Consider the following 8447-nt stretch of genomic DNA (forward strand, 5'->3'; position numbering starts at 1 on the left):
CAGGCCCCTCCTCATCCCCCAGGGCCCTTCCCCCAGGCCCCTCCCCATCCACACTACCAGAACTCAGGCAGGAAGATGCCCACTCACTCCAGTGCTGTGTGTCCCTCCGGGGGAAGGAGCAGTGAGCACAGCCGGCTGCGATGACAGCAGCCCTCTCTAGCTACACGTGAGCTGCCAGGACCCCCCTCGGTGGACCCCCCTCGGTGGACCCCCTCTGTGGACCCCAGCATGGCGTCAGCTCGCGCTCAGGAGCAGGCCCAGCGGCATCCTGAGGGAGGAAGCTCCTGCGCAGCCGAGAGGGCACACGGAGTCCCCCAGGGAACTCTGGGAACATACGGGGTTCAGAGCTTGTTCTCCTGCGCCCCACGGACCGCAGTACACGCATCAACACCCCAACTGGCTAGAAAGCACAGCAGGAAGTCCTGCCCTCCCGGGAGATCCTGCTCCAGTGGCTCTGCCCAACAGGCCCTGGGACTTCCCTGGGGGACAAGACCGCGCTGATGACCGTGTCCGGGTGTCCTGGAGCCGCTGGTGCAGACAGGGCCGAGCGGCAGAGCTCCTGAGCCTCACGGCTGGGCCCCAGGGCCTGTGCTGCGCCTCACCCGGGAACACGGTGCGGAGGTGCAGCACGGCTGAGCCAGACTGACCCCGAACACGCGCGACACACACCTTGGCCTACACCCTCACTGTGTCCCTGCTGAGTCCTCACCCCTGCTAGGCCTGAACCTCCGCTGCGCCAGGGCCCTGGGCCCATAAGCCACCCTCCCCTCCATACACACAACCATAGCAGCCCCGTCTCCCACCTCCCACAGGGCAGCTCAGGAAGGCAGGAGCGCTGGGCCAAGCACACGCGTGTCTGAGCGGGCGGCTCGGGGATGCAGGAGCGCTGGGCTGAGCACACACGTGTCTGAGCAGGCGGCTCGGGGACCCAGGAGCTCTGCGCCCTGCACACGCGTGTCTGAGTGGGCGGCTCGGGGATGCAGGAGTGCTGCACCCTGCACACGCGTGTCTAAGCCACGCATGTCTAAGCAGGCCGCTTAGGGCCGCAGAAGCACTAAGCATGCACACGCGTGTCTGAGCGGGGTGGGGGGAGCTTGGGGACTCAGGAGGGCTGCGTTGTGCACACGCGTCCGACTGAAGTCCACTCATTTTATTTTACTTCATTTTTTGCTCTGGGGCATGTGTGCTTGCTAGAGACAGAAATGAGGGAGAGGAATTGAGCCAGCCCTGGAGGGATGGCCACACTGCAAACCCTTCGCTCTCCTCTCAGGACTTTGGACACGCACACACACACGCGCCCAGCATGGTTTTCTAGCCATGAGGCCCAGGACTCGAAGCCCACAGTCAGCAGTGTGGGATCCCGCCACCTTAACCTCCTAAAGTCCATCGCTGACTTTTCAAAGTTCATTTCTGCCTGTACCATGACAAAGACAGGTACCCTGACATGGCCTCGCCACACCGCCACCCTCCCCAGACTCCAGCCAGGGGATCACAGGTGCGTGCACGTGGCCTGCACACTCAGGGTCCCCAGGGCCACCCTGGACAGAGTGGGGCTGCTACACGACTCCAGCATGGTCCTGGGCCTGCTCCCCGCAGATGGGCCAGTGTCCAACCCGGAATGAAACCCTGAAGTGAGCTTCAACCTGAGGTAGAAATCGAAAGCTCCTTGAAAGCTTTAAGCCAGAAAGCTGTTTACATTTTTCTCACCAAGAAAAGAAATACGTGTTCACAGATGAAACCAGAGAAAATGGACAAAGCATCTCTCACGTAGAACGCTCCACACACTGAAAGGTTTCCGAGTCCTAAGCTGCTTTCCTCGGCACAAGAGATTACACCACAGGGCACGCCGACGAGGAGAGCTGCCTCGGGGGCCCTCGACAGAGGTCGCGAGTGTACCCCGGCTCTTGACAGGGTGCTCAAGAGTCCCCAGTGCTCCTCGCTACGGTGTTCTCGAGGGTACCCCCGTCCTCCTCTCTACAGAGATCTCTAGAGTACCCCTGTCCTCCTCTCTACAGAGGTCTCTAGAGTACCCCTGTCCTCCTCTCTACAGAGGTCTCTAGAGTACCCCTGTCCTCCTCTCTACAGAGGTCTCTAGAGTACCCCTGTCCTCCTCTCTACAGAGGTCTCTAGAGTACCCCTGTCCTCCTCTCTACAGAGGTCTCTAGAGTACCCCTGTCCTCCTCTCTACAGAGGTCTCTAGAGTACCCCTGTCCTCCTCTCTACAGAGGTCTCTAGAGTACCCCTGTCCTCCTCTCTACAGAGGTCTCTAGAGTACCCCTGTCCTCCTCTCTACAGAGGTCTCTAGAGTACCCCTGTCCTCCTCTCTACAGAGGTCTCTAGAGTACCCCTGTCCTCCTCTCTACAGAGGTCTCTAGAGTACCCCTGTCCTCCTCTCTACAGAGGTCTCTAGAGTACCCCTGTCCTCCTCTCTACAGAGGTCTCTAGAGTACCCCTGTCCTCCTCTCTACAGAGGTCTCTAGAGTACCCCTGTCCTCCTCTCTACAGAGGTCTCTAGAGTACCCCTGTCCTCCTCTCTACAGAGGTCTCTAGAGTACCCCTGTCCTCCTCTCTACAGAGGTCTCTAGAGTACCCCTGTCCTCCTCTCTACAGAGGTCTCTAGAGTACCCCTGTCCTCCTCTCTACAGAGGTCTCTAGAGTACCCCTGTCCTCCTCTCTACAGAGGTCTCTAGAGTACCCCTGTCCTCCTCTCTACAGAGGTCTCTAGAGTACCCCTGTCCTCCTCTCTACAGAGGTCTCTAGAGTACCCCTGTCCTCCTCTCTACAGAGGTCTCTAGAGTACCCCTGTCCTCCTCTCTACAGAGGTCTCTAGAGTACCCCTGTCCTCCTCTCTACAGAGGTCTCTAGAGTACCCCTGTCCTCCTCTCTACAGAGGTCTCTAGAGTACCCCTGTCCTCCTCTCTACAGAGGTCTCTAGAGTACCCCTGTCCTCCTCTCTACAGAGGTCTCTAGAGTACCCCTGTCCTCCTCTCTACAGAGGTCTCTAGAGTACCCCTGTCCTCCTCTCTACAGAGGTCTCTAGAGTACCCCTGTCCTCCTCTCTACAGAGGTCTCTAGAGTACCCCTGTCCTCCTCTCTACAGAGGTCTCTAGAGTACCCCTGTCCTCCTCTCTACAGAGATCTCTAGAGTACCCCCCTTCCTCAGCTCTACAGAGATCTCTAGAGTACCCCCGTCTCCTCTCTACAGAGATCTCCAGAGTACCCCCCGTCCTCCTCTCTACAGAGATCTCTAGAGTACCCCCGTCTCCTCTCTACAGAGATCTCCAGAGTACCCCCCGTCCTCCTCTCTACAGAGATCTCTAGAGTACCCCCGTCTCCTCTCTACAGAGATCTCCAGAGTACCCCCCGTCCTCCTCTCTACAGAGATCTCTAGAGTACCCCCGTCTCCTCTCTACAGAGATCTCCAGAGTACCCCCCGTCCTCCTCTCTACAGAGATCTCTAGAGTACCCCCGTCTCCTCTCTACAGAGATCTCCAGAGTACCCCCCGTCCTCCTCTCTACAGAGATCTCTAGAGTACCCCCGTCTCCTCTCTACAGAGATCTCCAGAGTACCCCCCGTCCTCCTCTCTACAGAGATCTCTAGAGTACCCCCGTCTCCTCTCTACAGAGATCTCCAGAGTACCCCCCGTCCTCCTCTCTACAGAGATCTCTAGAGTACCCCCGTCTCCTCTCTACAGAGATCTCCAGAGTACCCCCCGTCCTCCTCTCTACAGAGATCTCTAGAGTACCCCCGTCTCCTCTCTACAGAGATCTCCAGAGTACCCCCCGTCCTCCTCTCTACAGAGATCTCTAGAGTACCCCCGTCTCCTCTCTACAGAGATCTCCAGAGTACCCCCCGTCCTCCTCTCTACAGAGATCTCTAGAGTACCCCCGTCTCCTCTCTACAGAGATCTCCAGAGTACCCCCCGTCCTCCTCTCTACAGAGATCTCTAGAGTACCCCCGTCTCCTCTCTACAGAGATCTCCAGAGTACCCCCCGTCCTCCTCTCTACAGAGATCTCTAGAGTACCCCCGTCTCCTCTCTACAGAGATCTCCAGAGTACCCCCCGTCCTCCTCTCTACAGAGATCTCTAGAGTACCCCCGTCTCCTCTCTACAGAGATCTCCAGAGTACCCCCCGTCCTCCTCTCTACAGAGATCTCTAGAGTACCCCCGTCTCCTCTCTACAGAGATCTCCAGAGTACCCCCCGTCCTCCTCTCTACAGAGATCTCTAGAGTACCCCCGTCTCCTCTCTACAGAGATCTCCAGAGTACCCCCCGTCCTCCTCTCTACAGAGATCTCTAGAGTACCCCCGTCTCCTCTCTACAGAGATCTCCAGAGTACCCCCCGTCCTCCTCTCTACAGAGATCTCTAGAGTACCCCCGTCTCCTCTCTACAGAGATCTCCAGAGTACCCCCCGTCCTCCTCTCTACAGAGATCTCTAGAGTACCCCCGTCTCCTCTCTACAGAGATCTCCAGAGTACCCCCCGTCCTCCTCTCTACAGAGATCTCTAGAGTACCCCCGTCTCCTCTCTACAGAGATCTCCAGAGTACCCCCCGTCCTCCTCTCTACAGAGATCTCTAGAGTACCCCCGTCTCCTCTCTACAGAGATCTCCAGAGTACCCCCCGTCCTCCTCTCTACAGAGATCTCTAGAGTACCCCCGTCTCCTCTCTACAGAGATCTCCAGAGTACCCCCCGTCCTCCTCTCTACAGAGATCTCTAGAGTACCCCCGTCTCCTCTCTACAGAGATCTCCAGAGTACCCCCCGTCCTCCTCTCTACAGAGATCTCTAGAGTACCCCCGTCTCCTCTCTACAGAGATCTCCAGAGTACCCCCCGTCCTCCTCTCTACAGAGATCTCTAGAGTACCCCCGTCTCCTCTCTACAGAGATCTCCAGAGTACCCCCCGTCCTCCTCTCTACAGAGATCTCTAGAGTACCCCCGTCTCCTCTCTACAGAGATCTCCAGAGTACCCCCCGTCCTCCTCTCTACAGAGATCTCTAGAGTACCCCCGTCTCCTCTCTACAGAGATCTCCAGAGTACCCCCCGTCCTCCTCTCTACAGAGATCTCTAGAGTACCCCATCCTCCTCTCTTCAGAGATCTCTAGAGTACTCCCGTCCTCCTCTCTACAGAGATCTCCAGAGTACACCCCATTCGCCCGCTACAGAGATCTCTAGAGTACCCCCGTCCTCCTCTCTACAGAGATCTCTAGAGTACCCCCCATGTTCTCTACCAGGATCTCTAGAGTAGCCCTTGTCCTTCTCTCATAATTTGGGCTTAAGAACCATCCATTCGGGGACCAGTAGATGACACAGTGGTTGTATCACTGGACTCTCATGGTCGACCGCAGTTCATGTCCCATTTACCTTCTCTCTTTCTCTCTCTTATGAGCATTCATGCCAAGTACCAAATTAAAAAAATAAACAAACAATAACATGGGGGACCAGCAGTTAGCATAATGGCTGTGTCGCTGGACTCCCTTGTAGGCAACTGCAGTTCGAGTCCTGGATCCAGTGGCTTAAACTCACACCAGGTGCGTGTGCGTGCGTGCCCATGATCCCGGGAGGAGAGTGGAGAAGGGACTGCAGCCTGGCCATCCTCGCAAGGGGGTGATCTCTCACTTTCTGTCTATCTCTCTGGCAATAACACATGCCCTATAGCAAAAATCTCTCTCAAAAAAAAAAAAAAAAAACCACCTCACGCCGAGTACATGTGTAATGCATGCCCAAGATCCCAAGAGGAGAATAGAGGAGAAGGGACTGTGGCATGGCCATCAGCCATCTCTGGGAGGTGTTTTCTCACTTTCTGTCTGTCTCTGTCTCTCCAGCGAGCACACGTGCCCTATAGCAAAAACTCCCCCCAAAAAATAATAAACTTGATAATTCCTCAAATAAAAAAATTCCAAAAGAATTAGCAATTTTGTGTTAAACAATAAAAAGTAGAAAAAATAAACAACTTCTTGTTAAATCTCTTAAGACTTCAAAGCTTAAAAATAATAAACTGCAGTAGAAAATAAAGTAAAAGACCACCAGCTACTGGGAAACCAGCCCCACGTCCTCCTGCAGGGAGCAGGCATGCTGGCAGAGGACAGGCTCCGGGACCTGCAGGCGCCCAGCCAGGTCTCAAAGGTGCTGGGCCCTGCAGCAGGCGTGGGGTGACCCTCACCATCAGGGAGAGCCGCCTCAGTATCTGCAGAGGACAGCACAGCATTTCACCCCAATCTGGAGTGGGGCGTCCTTGAGGCTGCCCAGTGCTGCCAAGGCCGAGTGCTGGCACCACAGTGGGGTGCACCGGCAATCTGCTGGCAGGGCCACCTGGCAACAGGTGTGCAGAGCCCAGCAACGCTGTCCCACGACCCAGGAAGTCCACCCCAAAGGCCTGTCCACAGGACACAGCCTGACACCGAAGCCAGCTCGTACCAAGGCTGATCTTCACACCGTGCTCAGGGGAAAGGGCGACGGCGCGAGTCACGCCTCCATCAGGGATCGCAGAAAACTGAGCACACGGTGCTGATGAGCGCGTGCGGTGCCTGTCCCCACGGCAACAGCGGAGGGACGGGCCAGCACCCGCATCAGTCGGGATCAGACATTTTTCTTACTGATCTTCTGTTTCAACTTTCCTACGTGGAGCTTATCTTGCTAACATAATTTTAAAATTTTGCTCCTTTTTAAGTTAAGAAAATAAGAACAAAGGTATATTTTTCTACTCAGAGCTCTACAAGGTGGCTCTCAGGCCTCAATATGGGAACAACGTGACCATCAGGAGTCACCCAGAGGCAGCCAGTGACCAAGCTCACAGTCAGCAGAAACGGCGACAGCAGGAGGGCACCGCAGCCCAGAGCAGAGCGCAGGCCGCTCCTCATGCAGAACTAGAAAATGAACCTGCTGAGCAGACAGACGCCCATGTGCCACCCACCCCGCCTCCCCTGAGGCTGCCAGTCTGGACCGTGCTAAGGTACAGCGTCTGCCACAGTCCAGTCTCACACCAAGAATCAGCCTGAACACGCAGCAGGAAATGGCGCCCGGCTGCAGACACCTGCCCGTCGGCACTGGACGGCCCTGCAGCATCTCCCCAGCTGTTCCCAGAGGGCGTCAGAGCTGTTGCCCCCCGGCAGGACCCCGGAAACGAACTCACACCTACTAACCCCTCAACCGCTGGTGGCAAAACAGCAAGCAGTGTCATTTCCCATTAGTGAAGTCGGCGAACCTTGGCAGTCTCGTCCAGCTGCTCAACAGAGAAAGGGGAGTTCCACCGCTCCACCCTGCCCACAACTGTGCTTTAAACCCCACGCTCCTCGTTCTGCTGTGGGACTCCAACCCAAGAGCTGCTGGCAATGGGTCAAAGTTGGATGTGGGCCGCGTGACCACGGTGACTGCAGACAACCAGGAGGGCAGCAGGCCAGACGTCCACGGCATCTGGGAAAGGCAATGCAACTCAGGACGACAGAGCTGCCGACCTGCGAGGGCCCACAGGCCCCGACCTGGCAGCCTCCGCAGGGGTGCGAGCACCGAGGGCTTACCCTTAGACTTCACATCGTGTCTTCTGAAACACGGGACTACAGTCGGAAAGAACTCTACACTCCCTGGGCCTCTGCCCTGTGAGCTCTGCCCTCGCAGGCAAGGTGCCCTCCCTGAGTCTGAAAAGCCAGCCCCGCATTGGCAGGCCCCGGCTTCAGCTTGGCAGGAGCTTCTCGGGCAGCACACCGATGCTCCCACCGCCGCCACCGAGCTTCCCTCCCGCCTTGCGCAGGATCAAACCCTGCAGACACACAGCAGCCCTAAACGGTGCTGACCACATTCCTGGCAAACAAGCCATGGCTTTCCAACGGCTTTCAGCTGCCGCCAACACGGGTGACAGATCTCGTGCTTCAGCTGACACGGACTTACAACCACGTGTCACATGTGACAGTAATTTCCAACGGCTTTCAGCTGTCGCCAACACGGGTGACAGATCTCGTAGTTCAGCTGACACGGATTTACAACCATGTGTCACATGTGACAGTAATGCAGAGAAACCGAGGTCTTCTGTGCCCGTGTTTCATCAAGCAGCTTCATGGGATCACACGTGGACACCCTCGGCCTGCTCTGCCGGCCACCTCACGAGCCCACCAAGGAGACCACGGCCGGACCTGGCCCACACAGGCTGCCTGTCTGGGGGTGTCTATGCACCCACCACTCATGACACCCACAGACCACAGTGGAGGCCTCTTTTTTAATTTGCTATAGGGCACATTACTCAACGGAGAGACACCGAGAAAGCCCCAGGGAGGAGGGCCACACTGCAACCCCGTCTCCATTCTCCTCTGGGACTTCGGCCACACATGCACAAGCGCCTAGCATGTTTTTCAAGCCACAGGGTCTGGGACTTGAACGGCACAGTCAGCCATATGGGCCCAGCCTCCTTCCCCACCACACCACCGGCTGGGCCACCCAGAGGGGAGGGCGGTGCC

General features: G+C 56.8%; 1 protein-coding gene across 1 annotated transcript in view; it reads right to left on the reverse strand.

Annotated features, from left to right (window-relative positions):
• TBCD (tubulin folding cofactor D) overlaps positions 1 to 8447 on the reverse strand; it is a gene marked incomplete at its 5' end in the record, with an annotated part of 150420 nt that overhangs the window by 131803 nt on the left and 10170 nt on the right.

The sequence above is a fragment of the Tupaia chinensis genome, unplaced genomic scaffold, assembly GCF_000334495.1.
Source record: "Tupaia chinensis unplaced genomic scaffold, TupChi_1.0 Scaffold000159_1, whole genome shotgun sequence".
NCBI lineage: Eukaryota > Metazoa > Chordata > Mammalia > Scandentia > Tupaiidae > Tupaia > Tupaia belangeri.